This window comes from Tachypleus tridentatus, chromosome 8, assembly GCF_004210375.1.
Source record: "Tachypleus tridentatus isolate NWPU-2018 chromosome 8, ASM421037v1, whole genome shotgun sequence".
NCBI lineage: Eukaryota > Metazoa > Arthropoda > Merostomata > Xiphosura > Limulidae > Tachypleus > Tachypleus tridentatus.
The window spans coordinates 15,353,546-15,371,483 of NC_134832.1; the positions used below are offsets into that span (position 1 = coordinate 15,353,546).

Consider the following 17,938-nt stretch of genomic DNA (forward strand, 5'->3'; position numbering starts at 1 on the left):
TGGCTTACTGCTGTGCAACTGGAGGCATAATTTGCTGTATTTTATTCTTCTTGTATTTTAACGTTTATCTACAATAAATAACAGGCGATATTTACGTCTGGGTCACAAACAATGACTAATGACAAGTAAATGGTAAATTCAATGATGATGCAAAACATTATCACAGAAAGAAACAAATGAAAAACAGAATCAGTTGTACAATGTACCCTATGCAGAACATTAAAGATTGTTTTCATGTTAATATTTTGTGTGGTCACCTTTCCACCTCAGATTTTACATAAATTTATCGATCCTTGGTTGTTAGTGTTTGATAATTTTCTTTACCGTTAAGATATTATTTAACAACATTTGCTGTATGCTTGGGGTCGTTGTCTTGCTGAACGATGAATATCTGTATGATGAGTCGTGTTACCAAGGGAGAGACATAATAGATCAAAACTTGCACGAGCTTGTCCACAGTCAAAATACTTTCAGTTCTGCCTCCATCGCCGATACTGTTGGTTGAAATTCAGCCCTCATTTTTCACTTATTTCGCACCTTGGTTTACTGTAGATATTATACACTGATGAAATATCGTCGTTGTCTCCGCCGTAAAACAAACAAGTTGTTGCTGAACAACTTGGAATTAGGTTTATAGCTATAAAAAGCACGCGTCTCCAGCTTTTCGTATTTCAATGTTTGTAGTCTAATGACTCTCTTATCCTCTTCGTTTTGCTACTTCTCAGCAGTTATTTTCAGGCAGCTACGTGACCACTGAGACCATTTCATGGCAAGATGTGTATCTTTCTGTTCTCAGGGTAACGACCACATCTCTATCCACAACAAGACAGTTGGCAAACATTTCTCATCGCTTATTGTAAAGTCATTTTTGAAAGGTTTTGGTTCTCTTACGTCTACAACATACAACATCTATTATTCACAGTACCAGTTTCACAAACCTTCTTCACAGTCTCGCGTACAGCTCCTTTTGAAACTCGGAGTCTTGTATATAGTATCCTTGACCACGCAAACTTAATTCTACACTCTCATCGTATCGCACTTCAGTTCTGGGAGCCTCAACTGAATCCACAATACCATTTTTGGGTGTACTGTAACTTTTAGTATTTCTAAAGGCTTTATACTGCTGTTTCACTTTTACAATGGTTGATGATAAACAGTCATAGTATTATAATCACACACCCACTTAGGAAGAGACTTTTCAACTCCAGGTAATTATAAACATTTTTTTTTACCTGGGGAGTGTGAAGGTCTTTTACTAACATTATTATCAAAATGGACAAAACCCTCGTAGTATGCGCTAAAAGTTTTGAAATACAACAAAATCATTGTGTTTACTGTAAACTACATTAGTAAAGTTCATTTTTACGCAGAATTTTCCTTTTCTACTTTTTTCTCACCATTTCTTTGATTTTTCCAATATTATACGTTTAGATAGAACTATATGCGAAAACAATGTAATTTCTATTAACCAAAATATCGTTAACATTGTGTGTCTTCGTATAGCTAAGTCACATCGGGCTACCTCTGCTGAATTCATCAAGGGGAATTTAACCCCTGATTTTAGCGTTGTAAATCCGTAGACTTACCGCTGTACCAGCGGGGAACCTTTAACATTGTAACTTTATTTCAATGCTATTATGTGTTAATGACGTCATATCTAAGCTCAATATTAAATGACATAAAATTTCACTAGGTTCTAAATAAAACAATATTTTATATTGTTTTGAAACATCTTTACATTTTCCTAATGTACATAACAAATTTTATTTCAGCTCATTTTCACTACATTTGTTGTGTTCAGCGTAAAAGTAAATTTTTTGTATTCTAAATGATATTATGTTCTACATTAAAATAATTTTTGCTACATTTTGGTGTGTTGAAAATGATGTTCAGTTTCAATGTTCAAATAAAAATGCTCGGCATGGCCAGGTGGTTAGGGCGCTGGACTTTTGGTAAAAGAGTAGCCCAAGAGATGACGGTGGGCGGCGATGAATAGTTGCCTTTCATCTAGTCTTACACTGGTACATTAGGGACAGCTAGCAAATAGCCCTGTGTAGTTTGCAAGTAATTTAAGACAAACAAACAAACTAAATAAATAAAAATTACTTCTCACTATGCTTTAAATGAAACATACGTTCTAAATGAAACTTTCCGCTTTATTGTGAATGGCGTTATTACCTCAGTTTGTAAAGAATATTACTTACTTTCTAATAATTATAATTAAACTATTTTACTGGATTATATGTGAAAATGTTTTAAGTTATCTTCCGAATGAAAAGTCTTTTTCACTCCCTTTTGAAGGACTATGGTATAATTTAAATAATACAGAATTTTCTTAGCCACACCACAGTCAATAGCTTTATGTTACAAGTGAACATCATAACATGTTTGAATTGTGTAGTTTGTCCATCTGTAAATAAGCCTCAAAATATACTATATAACTCTGAACTATTGCTAAATGACAGTCCCTTTTAAAAGTTTGAGTTTTTAATTTGCAGAGTAGATATTGTATTCATAGGATTTAGATTTTTTGAGATGTTTATCAAACGCAATTCTTCAAGAGCACTCAACCATACGTGAAAGCAGATGGCGTATTAAGCTCTTAGGACAATTTGCATAAAATCTGTGTAACAAGATTGACGGTAAATAGGAATCATGTGTTTTGTTCTTTGTTCTGAAAGGTATTAAATCCACACTTGAATAAGCCATCTTAGGTAGATATCACACATGACAGATTTCTTGTAGAATATAATTTCAAACATAGAAATGAATCAATCCTGGTAAGAGTTAAGCAGGTACGTTTTTTATTTAACAGAAGAATGGTTGCTATTAGGCTAGGCACATTCAGCAACCTAGCGGGAGGTCAAATTTTCGTAGTATCTAGCATCCTGTCTTATTACCAAGAGTTAAGCTATGCTAGTATGACTTTATATTATTACGTGATGGTCATGACAATAGCAGTCCTTAACTGAACAAAATGAAAAGTATTATTGCTTCTCACAAAAGATACTTCCAAAATAAAATTTCCTTAGAACATTTTGTATACGTTGTTTTAAGTCTGATAAAATCACAATAATTTATTTGGCCACGATGTTTTTTGATTGCATAATATTTATTTTACAACTGATTTTAAAGCTTGGTCCACTTTAGTTGATTTCAACCTCTTCTTTTGCTCCTCTGACAACTTTTAACGTAGGTTATTTCTGAGAAAATCAAAATAATTTTGAAGGTAAAATAAATATTTCAGCACGATAACTATGTTACCTTAAGAACTTGTTTTATATTAAGAAAAGGTTATATACAATAAATAAATGTAAAAACTAAATGAACAATAGAAAAATTGTGTTTGATATTAGTGATGTGAACAATAATGTAGAAAAAAGTAGGCAAAATTTTCAAGGAATTGTGAAAAGGTTCTGACCAAATATTGCCTAATATTATCAGAAATTATGCATTTATTCGAATTACACGATGTTTGATTATTTTTCTTGTTTTTGAGTTAAGCCGGTAGAAATTACAGTTTCAGGTTATTGCTGATTTAACTAATAAAAGGATTAGCAGCTAGTGAAGTATGTCATTTCTGTAACAGTAGACATTAGAACTATCATTGAGAAGGAGAAAAAATAACATCATAATGAAACAAAATTAATTTATTAATTTTTACATACTTTCAGGTATTTTCGTGGGTTAACATAAAATCATTTTGAAAGAAGAAAACATATTTTTGTCTTTGTGTTAAAAGAAGTTTACTAACTTCTGTTTACTTTTTTATCTATATGTCTAATTTCATGTCAATGATAATCACGAAACAACAACGCAATCTACCAATATACTTATCTTATCTTGGTTTGGAGCATTTTCGCATATAAAATCACATATTGTTTTAATTACTTTTTTTTTCTGAAAAGATGTTTTTGTAACATTTTTAGCTTATATTTAAAAGAAAATGTTCGTTTAGTTCATTTTCACTCTAGTCTGCTTGCTTTTCTTTGAAGATTGGTTTGGTTTGTGAATTTCGCGCAAAGCTATAGGAGGAGTATCTGCACTAGCCATCCCTAATTTAGCACTGTAAGATTAAAGGGAAGGCAGCTAGTCATCACCACCCACCGCCAACTCATTTACCACCGAATAGTGGAAGTGACAGTCACATTATAACGCCCCCACGGCTGAAAGGGTGATCATCTTTGGTGCGACGGGGATTCGAACCCGCGACTGTCGAATTATGAGTCAAGCGCCCTAACCACTTGGCAATACCGGGCCTTTATTGAATAATTGGCAAGTGAAATGTAATTTATCGGTCATAAATCTTAAATCTCAAAAAATTTCAGGTGAATTCTAAGACAACACAGAAAAATCGTACAATGATTTTAATGCACTGAGACAACTTCGGTTTGTTTATTTTGATTCTAACAGAATGTAAGGTTTAAAATGATAGGATGAGGAACTAGGTTAGGGATAAATATTTATATTTTATAAATCAGTTTCAATATTAACATCCTAAGGTTTTACCCTGATAAGATACGTTTTAATAATATTACTCTTAATCTATTTTGATATTATCTTTTGCGCATGGGCCCTTAGACTTGAAGTACATTAACACCAGAGGGTGCTGTGCGTGAGGTGGTTAGTTTGCCGGACTGTGAATCCGAGGGTCCATTTTCGCTACCGACTTCCTCAAAATTATTTATGTGAGATTACTATATAGTGACAATCAACTTCCACCACTCTGTGGGACAAGAGTAGCCTGGAGATGTTGATGGATGCTGTTAATTTATTAGCGGTCTTTCCGAAATAAATAACTGTCAAACGCCATTTAAACGAAGTCAAGTGTTGGATGGTATACTAAAAGCCATACAGGTTTGTAATGAATAATGTTGTGTCAGATAATACAATAAAATCACCAGAAACGATAAAGAATGAAGCAGACTCAAGTTGTAGCTCATGAAGACTTGAAGTAAGGTTCCATTAAAACCAGGTCAAAGTAAGATAAATATCAAATATAGCTATATATCCTTTCTAGAAAAGGTGTGTAGACTAAATTGTATGTGGATCTTTTGTTTCTGTTAATAGTTGACTTATTACAACCAAAACTTGAAACATGCAGCTCATAAAGATTCCATAACATACAAAATAAAAATAACAGAGCGAAACGTGTGTGTGTGTGCATGTATGTATGTATATATAAGTAGAAAGATGCAAAGGTGATAAAATAAAGGAGTTAGGTTCTTAGAGAAAAATAATCGCCTTTTAAAAATTACAGTAGTAATTTATGTACTTGGCGACGTTTCGACTAAACGCCCTTTTTCAAGCCAGAAGCAAATCTGTGTCACTAACAGATAAGTTTGTTTCTGGCTTGAAATAAAGAGCATTTGATTTTTTCTATAGGTCTAATTAATATATTTAGCACAACAATAACTAAAGACACAGAAAATACTTCCAAGCTTCCATTTTAGTTGTTATAAATATTTTAAGTTTTCTGTTACATTGACCATTAACCCCGAAAAACGTAAATAACCGATTCTTGAGAATCACCCAACCTTGGGCCCAGCATGGCCAAGCGTGTTAAGGCGTGCGACTCGTAATCTGAGGGTCGCGGGTTCGCATCCCCGTCGCGCCAAACATGCTCGCCCTTTCAGCCGTGGGAGCGTTATAATGTGACGGTCAATCCCACTATTCGTTGGTAAAAGAGTAGCCCAAGAGTTGGCGGTGGGTGGTGATGACTAGTTGCCTTCCCTCTAGTCTTACACTACTAAATTAGGAACGGCTAGCACAGATTGCCCTCGAGTAGCTTTGTGCGAAATTAAAAAACAAACAAACAAACACTCAACCTTTTCACCACGTGTTTTGCTTGCATCATGTGCAAACATTGTGAACACATAGAGAGAACGGCTCAGCATGGCCAGGTGGTTAAGACACTCGACTTGTAATCTGAGGTTCGCGGGTTTGAATCTCCATCGCACCAAACATGTTCGCCCTTTCAGCCGTAGGGGCGTTATAATGTGGCGGGTAATCCCACTATTCGTTGATAAAAGAGTAGCCCAAGAGTTGGCGGTGGATGGTGATGACTAGCTGCCTTCCCTCTAGTCTTACACTACAAAATTAGGGACGGCTAGCGCGGGTAGCTGTCGTGTAGCTTTTTTGCGAAATTAAAAGAAAAACAAAACAGAGAGAGAACGTATTGATGTTGCTCAGATGTAAGATCTCACAATTCTCGGAAATTTTTTAATAAACGGTTCACGTTGCAAATAAACAAATTATTGTTTGTTTATAACGGTTTCTGGAAGTATTGGAAATATTATTTTTTTTGGTTTTATCAAGTTTTCAACATTGAAGAAAGGTTTCCAAAAACTAGATAAAAAATATGGACTTCATCTTATTTTAAAATACACTTTCTTTTAACGCCACTTATCATCTGATTAATGAATGCCGATGCAACTACTTATATCTATAAGTGCTTAAAAAAAACAAGTAGAACGATTTATTGGTTAGTTATTTCATATGGTTTAGAAGTTTCTAGTGCATTTTTGTTATTTTGAAGCACAGTCTCTAAAAACATTTTATTCAGTAAAAGTATTTGAGGTCATAACGAATTATTCAATGAATAGCATCTGTTATTATAGCAGCAATTTTGATTTTATTTACAATTTAAGATGATGTAAGAAATTAAGCACTTTATTTCAAGACCAGTTATAAATTTAAATTAAAATCAAAATAGTCTCATTTCTCGTGAAATAGATGTTAACTGATATAGTAGGTGTTTGTATTTTTATATATAACACGATTTAGAAAAACTGATTTTGAAATGTTCGTTTGTTGTTAGAAGATGAGGACCAAGCTGTTAATTCATCTGAGCAAAATACGGTATATGATTAGAACTTATTGAAATATTACATCATATTCTATGTGGATCTATTTTATGTAAGGTGCTAAAATATATGTAACAGTATCTAGTGCAACAGAATAGCCTTCTTTCTTACCGAGTCTTCAAACCTTTCAGCTTCTTCTAGAATGAGAGGGGATGAGATGACAAACATTCAAATTGGTAACGTAGAAGAAATTGAACAGATAGGTTCTGTACTGTGAGGGTAAAAGATGAAGGCAAACGTTTAATTTTAAAAGAACCATTGGATTTTTAGTATCAATAGAAATTTACACAAGGAGAATACTAGAATGTGAGACTAAAAGGCATTGAACAAAAGGGAACATCATATTTGTTGTGAGCAGATTAAATACGGTGAATTACAACGAGAAGTTTGGGTTATGTTGAATATTGTACATTATGGAACATTTTGTGTAATAGATATTAAAAAGTGGAACTTAAAAAGCTTTAGAAAGCAGGATGTTGAAGAAGGGGAAGTTATTAGTCAGAAGTATCAGTTGTAACATTCATCTGTACTGTACTAGAATAATGCATGCGTTGGTCAGCAATTAGTAGCATGTGGTTTCCACAAACTCCGATGACGTTGATGGATCAAAACGTAGATATATTGCTACTTCCTGCCCCTGTAAATTGAGCTTCTCCGTCGAAAAGTTGTGTATGAGCCCGCAGTACCGAGAATAGTTAATGACTAGCCTTGAGAGTATGGTCAATGTGGTTGGTGGATAAAAATGCAGTAATCGCGGAGGTTCATCCGGTCGATGTCCAACTCCATGCTGGCTTTGCTACTGAGGCTCGGGGAATTGGATTAGGTCACTCAGTAATGGCCAATTCACTTCTAATCTTATTGCGAGCCGTAAGAAATTGGTGCGTGCCGATCATAACAAATCAAGGTGGTTACAGTGTGAATAGCCACGGATATGGTCACTCTCGTCTTTGTCTCTCGAGTTACTCAAGTTGACCGGAAGAAAAGCTCGCTATTTACACTAGAGGGCTTTGTTTTTTACGCCCCTCATTTCTCCCCTACTTGTGCCACTTGGATTCTATACGTGCTTTGGTTTCTTCACTTTCGAGTGGCAATATTTTCCCTTATAGCTAGTGAGGTAAGTCTAATAGCAGTAACAGTTCTAACTACGTTTCCTCTGTGGTTCCGGGCTCAACTGTACTACAGCTTTTTAAGAGTTGTATCGACTAGTCAATTAATTCAGTTAGTTCCAGCTAATTCCATCAACGGATGTTCTATCCCAGATTAACTGCATGTTTTCTAAACATGTATATCTAAGAATTAAGCTGGAGTAAGTTTTAGTCCACGGTTTAGTCATGCAGAAGTTATTCGAGAAGCATGGATATATATCCGTATATGTTTGCATTTATGTATAGAATTTCAGTGTTACTTGTTTTGTTTTAAAATTCCAGTCAACAAATTTCTGTATTATTTTATAAAGGAACGATGAAATGGTTTATTAATATAGCAAATGTGTTTTCTTTGAACAACTAGTTTTATAGAAAATTAATACAAGTTCTTATTCTAAAGGTTTGATTTTGAAATACTAAAGTAATTTTTGAATATTAATTTTGAGTATCAAATAGTGCAACTAGACCAACAATAAAGCCATATTTACTCGATATAGACGGAAAATCGCCGAAAATATTTGTAAAATGATAAAGCATAAAAGTCTTATTATAAAAACAAGTATTTAGTTTTTACGTAATTTTAAACATCATAGTTATATATTATATTTCGTACTATTACATGAATTTTAAGTATATATTTTAATTACAGTCTCTAACTAATTGCTTTGTATACTAAATTAAATGCAATAAATGTTGAACAAAATAAGTTAGAGAACAACAAAGTTTTGACTTTTATTTTTCATGTAACCAAATTATTAATTCCAAACTATTAATTAAGGAGAAGCTTATTCTTAAAGCTCTGAGCCATTTGCCAGGTGGAAATTAACCCTCACTTAAAAAAATTACTTAAAAAGTTATGGATTCAAATGAACTTCAATGTATAAGTAAAATATTAACCTGGAAATTCTTTTATCTAATTTTCTCTAGTTATTTAATCTTATTAAGTAGATTTTTTTTCCTCAGTGAATGAAGTGTTCTGGCCATTAAACTTCACATTTTTATTTATAAAAGTACTAAGGTTACATATCCACTTTATTTCACACGTGTAATTTGTAAGGCTAATATTCCAGATGTTTTATCTCGGTGGTTAAAACAAAATGCATCTTGATTTACCTTACACAGAAAACAAGTAAAAAAGAAATTAAGGTCCAACCAGAGGGACCCATAGTTATTTTTGCCTGGTTGTCACCACACGTTTTGATTCATTCATGTTTAGGGAAGAAGAGAAGGGAGAAACAATTATATGGTAAAGTTCCAAAGCATCATTTCTGGCTGAGAATTTCGGCCATAGATTCCAGTCAGAACAGTTTGTAATGCCCAATTTTCCTATGTAACATAATCATCTCTATTTTAAAAGAATTGTTCACGCTTGAATTCTAAGAAAAAATGCTATTAGGCACGCAAGATAAAAGGCTTACCATTATACGGTTTGTATGTATGACACATAAACTTTTATCAGGTATAGTTTGTTTTGCTGCATCACTGAATACCTTTGGAAAATGCATATAAATTCAGCTTTATAAACTAAGTCGGAATAATAAATCCCCATAGAGAATAAACGCAACCGCCTTTCGTAAACTGGTATCGAGTAATAAAGCCTCTATTATCTCGTGCTGGACGTTTTTTGTTGATAATAAGCAAGAGACCAATTTTACCCAGAGAAAACGTGCTAATGAGGTACAGTTCTGTCAATTACGGCTGTGTATAGTCTGACAACCCCCCAATTAGTGGTCTTCGTTTTTGTATAATGCTGTGAAAGTTGTTTTAAAGTAAGAGATATGAGTCAAAATAACAGCCACGTGTTTTCAAGTCTACATGTGACGTTTTAAACATGGTATTCCTGAAACCGATCTTAAAAGCGGTTCGTTTCTGAAGAAAGCTAGTCAGTTTTCCAAAAACAATTTGAAAAAAAAACCCGGCAAAACACAATCACCTAAATGAAGCAGTAACTCTGAGTAATAATCAACTTGAAGCAGTAGCTTCGACTAGTATCAATCAGTCAAGGTGAATCATTTACAGGAATTGTCATTAGATGACGATATTCATGAAGTGCAATGTATTCTCAAGTTTTAAAGTTTCTAAATATAGAAAGCTCTTAGTTTCTCTTCATATTCTCAGCAAAACAAAACAGAAAAAACTATTATTGTTGTGCCGTAATGAAAGCAAATCTGATAAACATGTATTGTTTGACATATGTAATAAAAAACACTTAAAATGTTGCAAAACGTTGACACTAACGTGTAACTTTAATAAACATTTGTAATTTAATAAATAAGACCATTTTCAGCAATGCTAAACAACCACATCACATATTATTTTCTTACTGACGTCTGAAGGCTACCAACCTTTTAATGGCTTCACAATGTTTCGTAGATAGCAAATTAAAGACTCGTGAAAATGTTTACTCGTACGGCAACCAGGTAGACAATTTAAGTCCACGGTCAAACTATTTTTTATCATTTTCGTTCCCTATTTGCCGATAGAGGCCAGCACGTACCTGTTTTTATCAGTTTCGAAGAAAAGTAAAAGCTTATTAATAAAGTTCACACAAGTTTATATCAGTTGTATGTAGTAAACACTTTTGTTTATTTGATTCATAACGATCCACCAGGTATTATCAGGTTGCATAAAACAATTAAAAGTTTTATTATGTACAACCGCTAAACACTTGTATGAATTTTGAAAACATTGTTCTTTTGTTGTTTCTAATCTTTAATTAATGGTAATAAAACTTTGAATTGTACATTAACGATACTTTATATGACAAATAAAATTAAATCTATGTTACATTTAGATCATGAACAGTAAATTTGATGTTTCAAGTTATAGATTACTTATTTTAATCTATACCAACATCCATTTACAACTGGATCAATAAGGATGATAATGTATTTAACTGTGACGTCATGAAATATTTTCACTAAGTGAACAAATAAGAACATTAAATTTAATGTACAATTTTTAAATAGCGGATTCTTGAGTTGTTTATACCTTTGACTTCTGTATTTTATCATTAGAAATATTGTTATTTGTCATAAATGTGTGTTAAATTTTAAGAACGTAATTATATATTGGTTAAAACGAAATTTATTTTGTTTTCTACTTGCCGATGGCGGTCACAAATTAGTTGCTTTTTCATCGTATAATTGTGTGAAAGTTAGCATTAAATAAGAGATATGAGTCGAATTAAGGGACACATAATTTTAAACATACATGTGAAATAACATGAATGTCAAATACGTTAATCCTGAAAATGGAGTAAATTATTTGAAAAAAAAATCATAATTTTAACTCTCAATGACATAAACAATATTGATATAACGTAAAGCTAATTTTAGAGGAAACGCGACAATAAAGTAAAAACGTCTGTAAATACGTTTCCAAAGCACAAAACTATTTTTATTAATTTCATTACTATCGCTGAACATTATCCAACGACATATTGTTCTCTATCGAATTGTAATGCCTTTTAATTAATTATTTTTATTTAATTGTCTAGAAGCTCTACTTCATTTATAATCAGCCTGATATGGCCAAGTGTGTTAAGGCGTTAGACTCGTAATCAGAGGATCGCGGGTTTGAATCCAGGTTGCACCAAACATGTTCGCCCTTTCAGCCGTGGGGGCGTCAAAAAGTGACGGTCAATTCCACTATTCGTTGGTAAAAGAGTAGTCCAAGAGTTGGCGGTGAGGGGTAACGACCAGCTGCCTTCCCTCTTGTCTTACACTGCTAAATTAGGGACGGCTAGCGCAGATAGCTTTGCGCGAAATTCAAAACAAACAAACAATCATTTATAATCACCTGAAGTTCGTTTAGAAAATTAATAAAATTGCTCAGTAGTGACGAATAACAAATGTAACTAGACACTTTTATTATTTCAGCCAGTTTAAATCAGTTATCGCAATTATGTATATTTGTTATTACAAAAAGTTATATTATTTGGTAAGCTATTAATGACGTAATTAACAAACTACTAACTCGAGCCGTTCCAATTTCAATTAAATTATTTTATTCTCAACAAAAACCTGCGAAATACTTTGACGAAAAATAACAAAACGAGCAAATTTGAATACTCAACAAGTACAGGAATTATCACAATGCACTGTTTTACAATATATGAAAGTAAAGTAACTAGTCAGATTTTGTCATAATTTCTTCATATGTCTTAAAACACTAATTGTATTCTAAGATACATAAAGTAAGTAGTTAAATGTACTATGCATCAAGTATGAAGACAATTCTAAGACCAGTCTTTTGTTTAAATCGGTTCGTTGTACGTTTCAGTTTCTTTTTAGGCTATGTTTATTTGTTTTTTAATTTCGCGCAAAGCTATACGAGGGCTATCTGCGCTAGCTATCCCTCATATAGCAGTGTAAGACTAGTCATCCCCATCCACCGCCAACTCTTGGGCTACTCTTTTACCAGCGAATAATGGGATTGACCGTTACATTATAATGCTTCCACGGCTGAAAGATAGTTGTTTTGAACTCTAATTAAAACAACCTCAGCATTATCACTAAAATTAAATGTAGAAAATATATTGATTATAAAAACTTTTATATTTTCTAACTCATCCTTCATTTCTGTCATTTGCAGTTAATTCTTGTTGTCACCTTTATTGATTACGATAAAGAGGATAAAATTAAAAATTTGACCATATTTTAAAGAATACGATAACTGTGAAAGTTACCTACATTTCACAAAGAGGTTTAGTACGTTATTTTAAAAAGATTTTTGAGCCTACCAATTTCGTCACGGTCCTTGTCGCCACTTCCGATCATGCTGTATCTGGACAAAGGTCTACAGCGTAGCTCTCACGATGAAAGGTTTCATCGTAAGGCTTTTAAATTCTAAGCACGTTACTACTCCTTGTTTGCTTTTCATAAACCAACTGGTGTTCGAGGATGACGAGTTATCAACGCCCAGTTCAACAGTCTGTTTACATAAAATTCTATTAGCAACTTGACTGGTATATCTTCATAAGGAATGACATAAATACCTGTTTCATTGCCTATTTAAGAATTTGGTGGCTAGGGCACTCGACTCGCAATGTGTGCGTGGGTCGCGAGTTTGAATCCCGTTCTCGAATATGTTCGCCCTTCAGTCGTGGGAGCGTTATTGTGTTTATGTCAATATTATTTCTTGTTGGTAAATTAGGAACAACTAGTGCAGATATTTCTGAAGGAGCTTAGCGCGAAATTAAAAAAAAACAAACTTGAGGTATACACCACTGATTTTCGTGTTTGTGGCTTCTCGCTATTACACAACGCTGCAGTTTGCTTACCACAGCTGGGGTACGACTTCTTTTATGTCTCTTTATGGATGGTCCCGTTGGCCCATAATTGGTCTAAATTCCTTCGTTATTCAACACCGTTAAGTGCAATGGATATTCGTGTCTGGAAAGTTTTAAATCTACACTCTTGTGTCCAGCAACGGTCAGTTACAAACTGTCTTTGTTAACCTGAAGATGACCTATGAAATTCGAAACGTTGTTGTGTACTTTATTTTGATGAAAGTTTTGATACCCATACCAGCTGTCTTGAGAATACTTGAGTGTATGAATATTTTCCGTGCGAAATGGCAGTTCAATATCCTTCTCAAAAGAATAAAGTTATAAATAAGTTATTTTAAAACGATTTTAAATACGCTAATTAGAAAGTCGATTGACAACCACAACCGATACAAAGTTATTGTGGAAAGACCTGTATCAGAACTACATTTCTATATTGCTTGACGAATTAGGAAGTGTGATACAGGTCTTTCCACAATAACTTTGTATCGGTTGTGGTTGTCAATTGACTTTCTAATTAGCGTATTTAAAATCGTTTTAAAATAACTTATTCAACCCTTTGTATTAGCAACGAGCGGTACTGCTAGAACTTATATTCTTTGTATACACTCATGTAAAGAAAGTCATGAAACCAAAAGAAAGACAGTACTGTCTGCCTTGATCAATAATAGTTTGTAACAAACGCTTGCAATAGTGATAAGATTATAAATTGAGTTTTGAACTTGTTGTTGGAGAAACTTTCCAGTAGAAAAACGTATCGTCTTTTGAACTGCTGTTCACTGTGAAATTTTCTACTAGCCATTTCTTCCAAACGGTAGCCTCCTCTGGGACCTGTAAAACACTTAGGTTGCTCCCGGTTTGATGCTTTTGAACAAAATCTGGACGTCAAACCGTTTTGATTGGAGCTGTAAAATGCGACAAGACTTTCAAGACTGAAGATAACAACAAGTTTTGTGGGTATATTTCTTTCGTATTTTTTCTGCTCAGATTAAAAAAATCCATTAATGGTCTGTATATATTTGTTAGTCTAAAAACTTTCATTGATGCAAAAAAGCATGTAGTATTTGTATCTTGTATCCAAATATTTTTTTACAAAACTCTAGTGTGGTATAAATCTTATAAAGAGAAGAAATTATTTAAAAATATTTTAAGAAAATTATTGGACTAACGTATCTCATAATTCAAACCACAGAAAGTAACATAAAAAGGAAAGTGAGTAAATTATAAAAGCGACAGTCAAATCCCACTATTCAGTCTGACAAGAGTGGGTAGATGGTGTTGATTAACTGCCTTTCTTCTAGTTTATACCTTCAGAATTATGACTGGTAGCCCTCGTATATGCGCAAAATGAAACAAATAAACGAAACTTCATGGTTATGAAAGGTAAACGGTTAGACTAATCTCTATACTATTTCCATCCAAAGCATATTAACAGTAGACGATAGAACGTTTTAGTTCTAGATATGACTTTATTTTTAACTGTTGAAACAATGGTTCGTGCAATAATCTAGGCCCCCGAATCATTATTTTGTCAACAGTCCCTCTGTCGGACATTATTCAAACAACAATGATTCTCAGAAAGACAGTATTCGAAGATTGGATTTTGAATCTCTGCGTTCAATTCTATTTTTTTGCCTCAAACGTGACTGTCTACATCGTTGAAGAGCCTAACTAATGTTAGATTAACTTATCGGGCGCCAACTTGCCAATACTCTATTCCAAAGAGCCCCAGGGGAAACGCATCCTGTCACAAGTCCTCTTACGACTCCCCTGGTGGTGGACATCTAGGCCTAGCTTCGCCACTCTATTACAGTCAGATGAATCCACAGAGAATTTTGATTTCAAATCGTTAAACAGAATGACACCACATTTCATTGTCCTTATTTATTTGACTTAAACGAAGAGTGAATAAAAACGGCCTCAGGTTGTTCGAAGAATATAAAAAGTCCTCACTAGTACCTTCCTTTCACGTGAGAAAAGCCTTATGTCTATTTATGGTAAAAAATAAAACTGATAGAAGAGTTCTTTATATACAAAATTGCTGTATAGGTGGAAACACTAAATATTTCAAAAGTATTTTCTCAGCAAAAGAAGATATCAATTAAACAGTTGTATAATTTAAATCTGAAATAATTTGGGAACACTGAGGAAGTATGTTGTAAGTTTAGTTCTACGTTTGTCTAGCAGATTCTTTAGAAATGTGTGTAAAGTTAAGGTCAAGATATTTGTGGTGAGGATATGCAAATGTGTTAAGATTGTATACAATATTACGTAAAAGGTATTTGGAAATAACATATTTATCAGCTAGATTGCAATTCATGAACAATGTAAAAGTTAATACTTGAAAACAAAAAAGTAAAAAATAATTTATTAAAGTCATGAGCAATAATAACAGTTTTACGGAAATTGTATCAATAATTGTTAATCGTAGGTGCTAGTATTAATACAACATTTTCCAGTTACATATAGTTAATGAATGAATAAAGTGTGTCTTCAAAATTTTATGTTATTGTTCATATCCTTGTGAGAAATATAAAATGTCATTAAGGTTTAAAACTTTAGGTATTACGAGAGATAATTATTTCTTGTCTTTAGTATTTTCAGCTATAATTTTCTTAATCATTTCACACTGAGAAAGGAAAGAAAATAGCGTAGAATATTCATTTTGACAAACATCTGCAAAATTTATTTTTGTGTATATGAATGATATTCATCAAGGCTAGTGTAGTTAGTTTAAAATGTTGGCTAATAAACAAAACATTCTTTGTTTTCAATAATACTTATATGTTTTACAAGAAAATGCACCAATTTGTATTTTTCATTACCAAAAGCTTTTATTTTCTTCATTTAGTAAATTAGCTTGGAGACATTAAACTATCATATGTTTTCACAAACATTTCGATCAGATATAGGAGATGTCAACGTACTGTTGTAATAAAAATACCAATGTGTAAAGATACAGATGTATTGAAGTTATATTGAAATCCGTGACCAATTACTTACAGTAAAATATTGTTTTTAATCATAATTTTCTTGAGACACCACTATATATCAGTACAAGACAGGTGCAAAATTTGATGTTGTATGAACTGTGGAAATTATTATTTTTCTACCAGATGTCACTTTCATAACATATAAGACAACAAATACAAAGTTATTTTGAAATTTATTTTCTGTAAGTTGTACGCAGGCATTACATAAAATAAAAGTTCAAGAATTTTGCATCGATAATTGAAATAAATGGACAGAGTGTGAATATATCATAATGAAAATGTTATGTACAGGACATAGGTAAACATCCTTACGGTACCATAGATACAAAAACATTAATTTGTGATTTACATTAGTAACAGACAACAATAATGAGCGATTCCAGACGAATCAGAGCGTTTCTCTTAAACGAAAAATAATATTTTAGCCCTAACGATCACGGATATTATGATAATAACAGCTAATACATACATCATAAATGACAAACTAATGAGGGCAAGTGCCATTATTTTAAAGTGCGAACTGAAAATAACATAAATTTGAAACAAAAATAAATAATAATAAGAAAAAATAGCTTATATGTATAGTAAAGAAATTTCTTAAGAATAACAGCATATTTCCAAGTCAGAGAAGAAGGAAAATTATTTTTAAAACTTTCTCTACATATTCATTTCTCTCTAATAATTTATGTTATTGTCTTGTTTCGTTTGGTAAAGAATTTTTAGACTAATGCATGTGTTTGTAGGTATGCTAGTAGGTATTAAAACAATACATATGTATTGTAAAATAATTATACATTACATGTTTCTCAGATAGAGTCATGAAAAATAATAATAATACACCTCAGTTTTATCTTAAGGAGTTTGTTTATTGTTTGTGGTTAAGGATAAAGCTACACAATGGGCTATCTATGCTCTGCCTACAAGGGGTATCGAAATCCGGTTTTTAGCGGTTGGCATCCGCAGACATTCCGCTGTGCCACTGGGGGCTGGGGGGGGGGCGGGCTTATTTTAAAGTTACTTACCTCTTAACGAAAACTTAACTAAATTTCCCAACAAAATATCAAAACGTATATAAATTAAAAATGTTTAGAATTTATTTAGTAAATTTCTAACCCAATAATGGTCTCAAAATACATAAATCGTAATTGTTATTGAAGATATTAAAATGTAACTGCGACACTAAACCGTGCGAAACAGTTAGAAGTAGCACGTTATCTTGGGAAGGAGGAAAGTAGTTATAAATGTTGAAAAATTGCTCCAAGTAGCTTATTGCAAATCTGGGTGGACGGGAAGCAGTTAGACGAGAAGTGCTGAAAAGGAAGAAGCTAAACAGGAAGAAATCAGGCAAGAAGAAATAAAACGAAGTAGCTATAAGGAGAACAGTTAGACAGCAACTGTTGGTAAAAATGCGGTTAGATAGAAAGAGGAAGTAACGAAGTGGTAAGATGCGTTCGGCAAAGAAATTGCTGGATAGAAAGTAGATAGAACAAGACGAAGTGGAGTGAAAATGGACAGATAGGAAGTTTAGACAAGAAGAGTAAAAGAGAGGAAATGGTGAGTTGGTAAGCAGTTTGACGAAAAATAATAGGAAGAAAGTGACTAGAAGGAAAGCAGTTGATCAGGAAATAATAGTAAAGAACTGAC

General features: G+C 33.0%; 1 long non-coding RNA gene across 4 annotated transcripts in view; it reads right to left on the reverse strand.

The window, feature by feature from the left end:
- The window catches only part of LOC143258573 (uncharacterized), a 181,563-nt gene that overhangs the window by 135,025 nt on the left and 28,600 nt on the right, over nt 1-17,938 (reverse strand). The window contains exons 1-3 of one of the 4 annotated variants that reach the window (XR_013032362.1): nt 12,756-13,596; nt 10,357-10,508; nt 6,978-7,077 (exon numbers count right to left, since the gene is read on the reverse strand). The exons of 1 other annotated variant lie outside the window; for it this stretch is intronic. This is a non-coding gene — a long non-coding RNA (uncharacterized LOC143258573). Of the gene's footprint in view, nt 1-6,977; nt 7,078-10,356; nt 10,509-12,755; nt 13,597-17,938 lie in introns of those variants that run through there. 2 more of the 4 variants (XR_013032365.1, XR_013032363.1) reach the window with 2 other exon arrangements.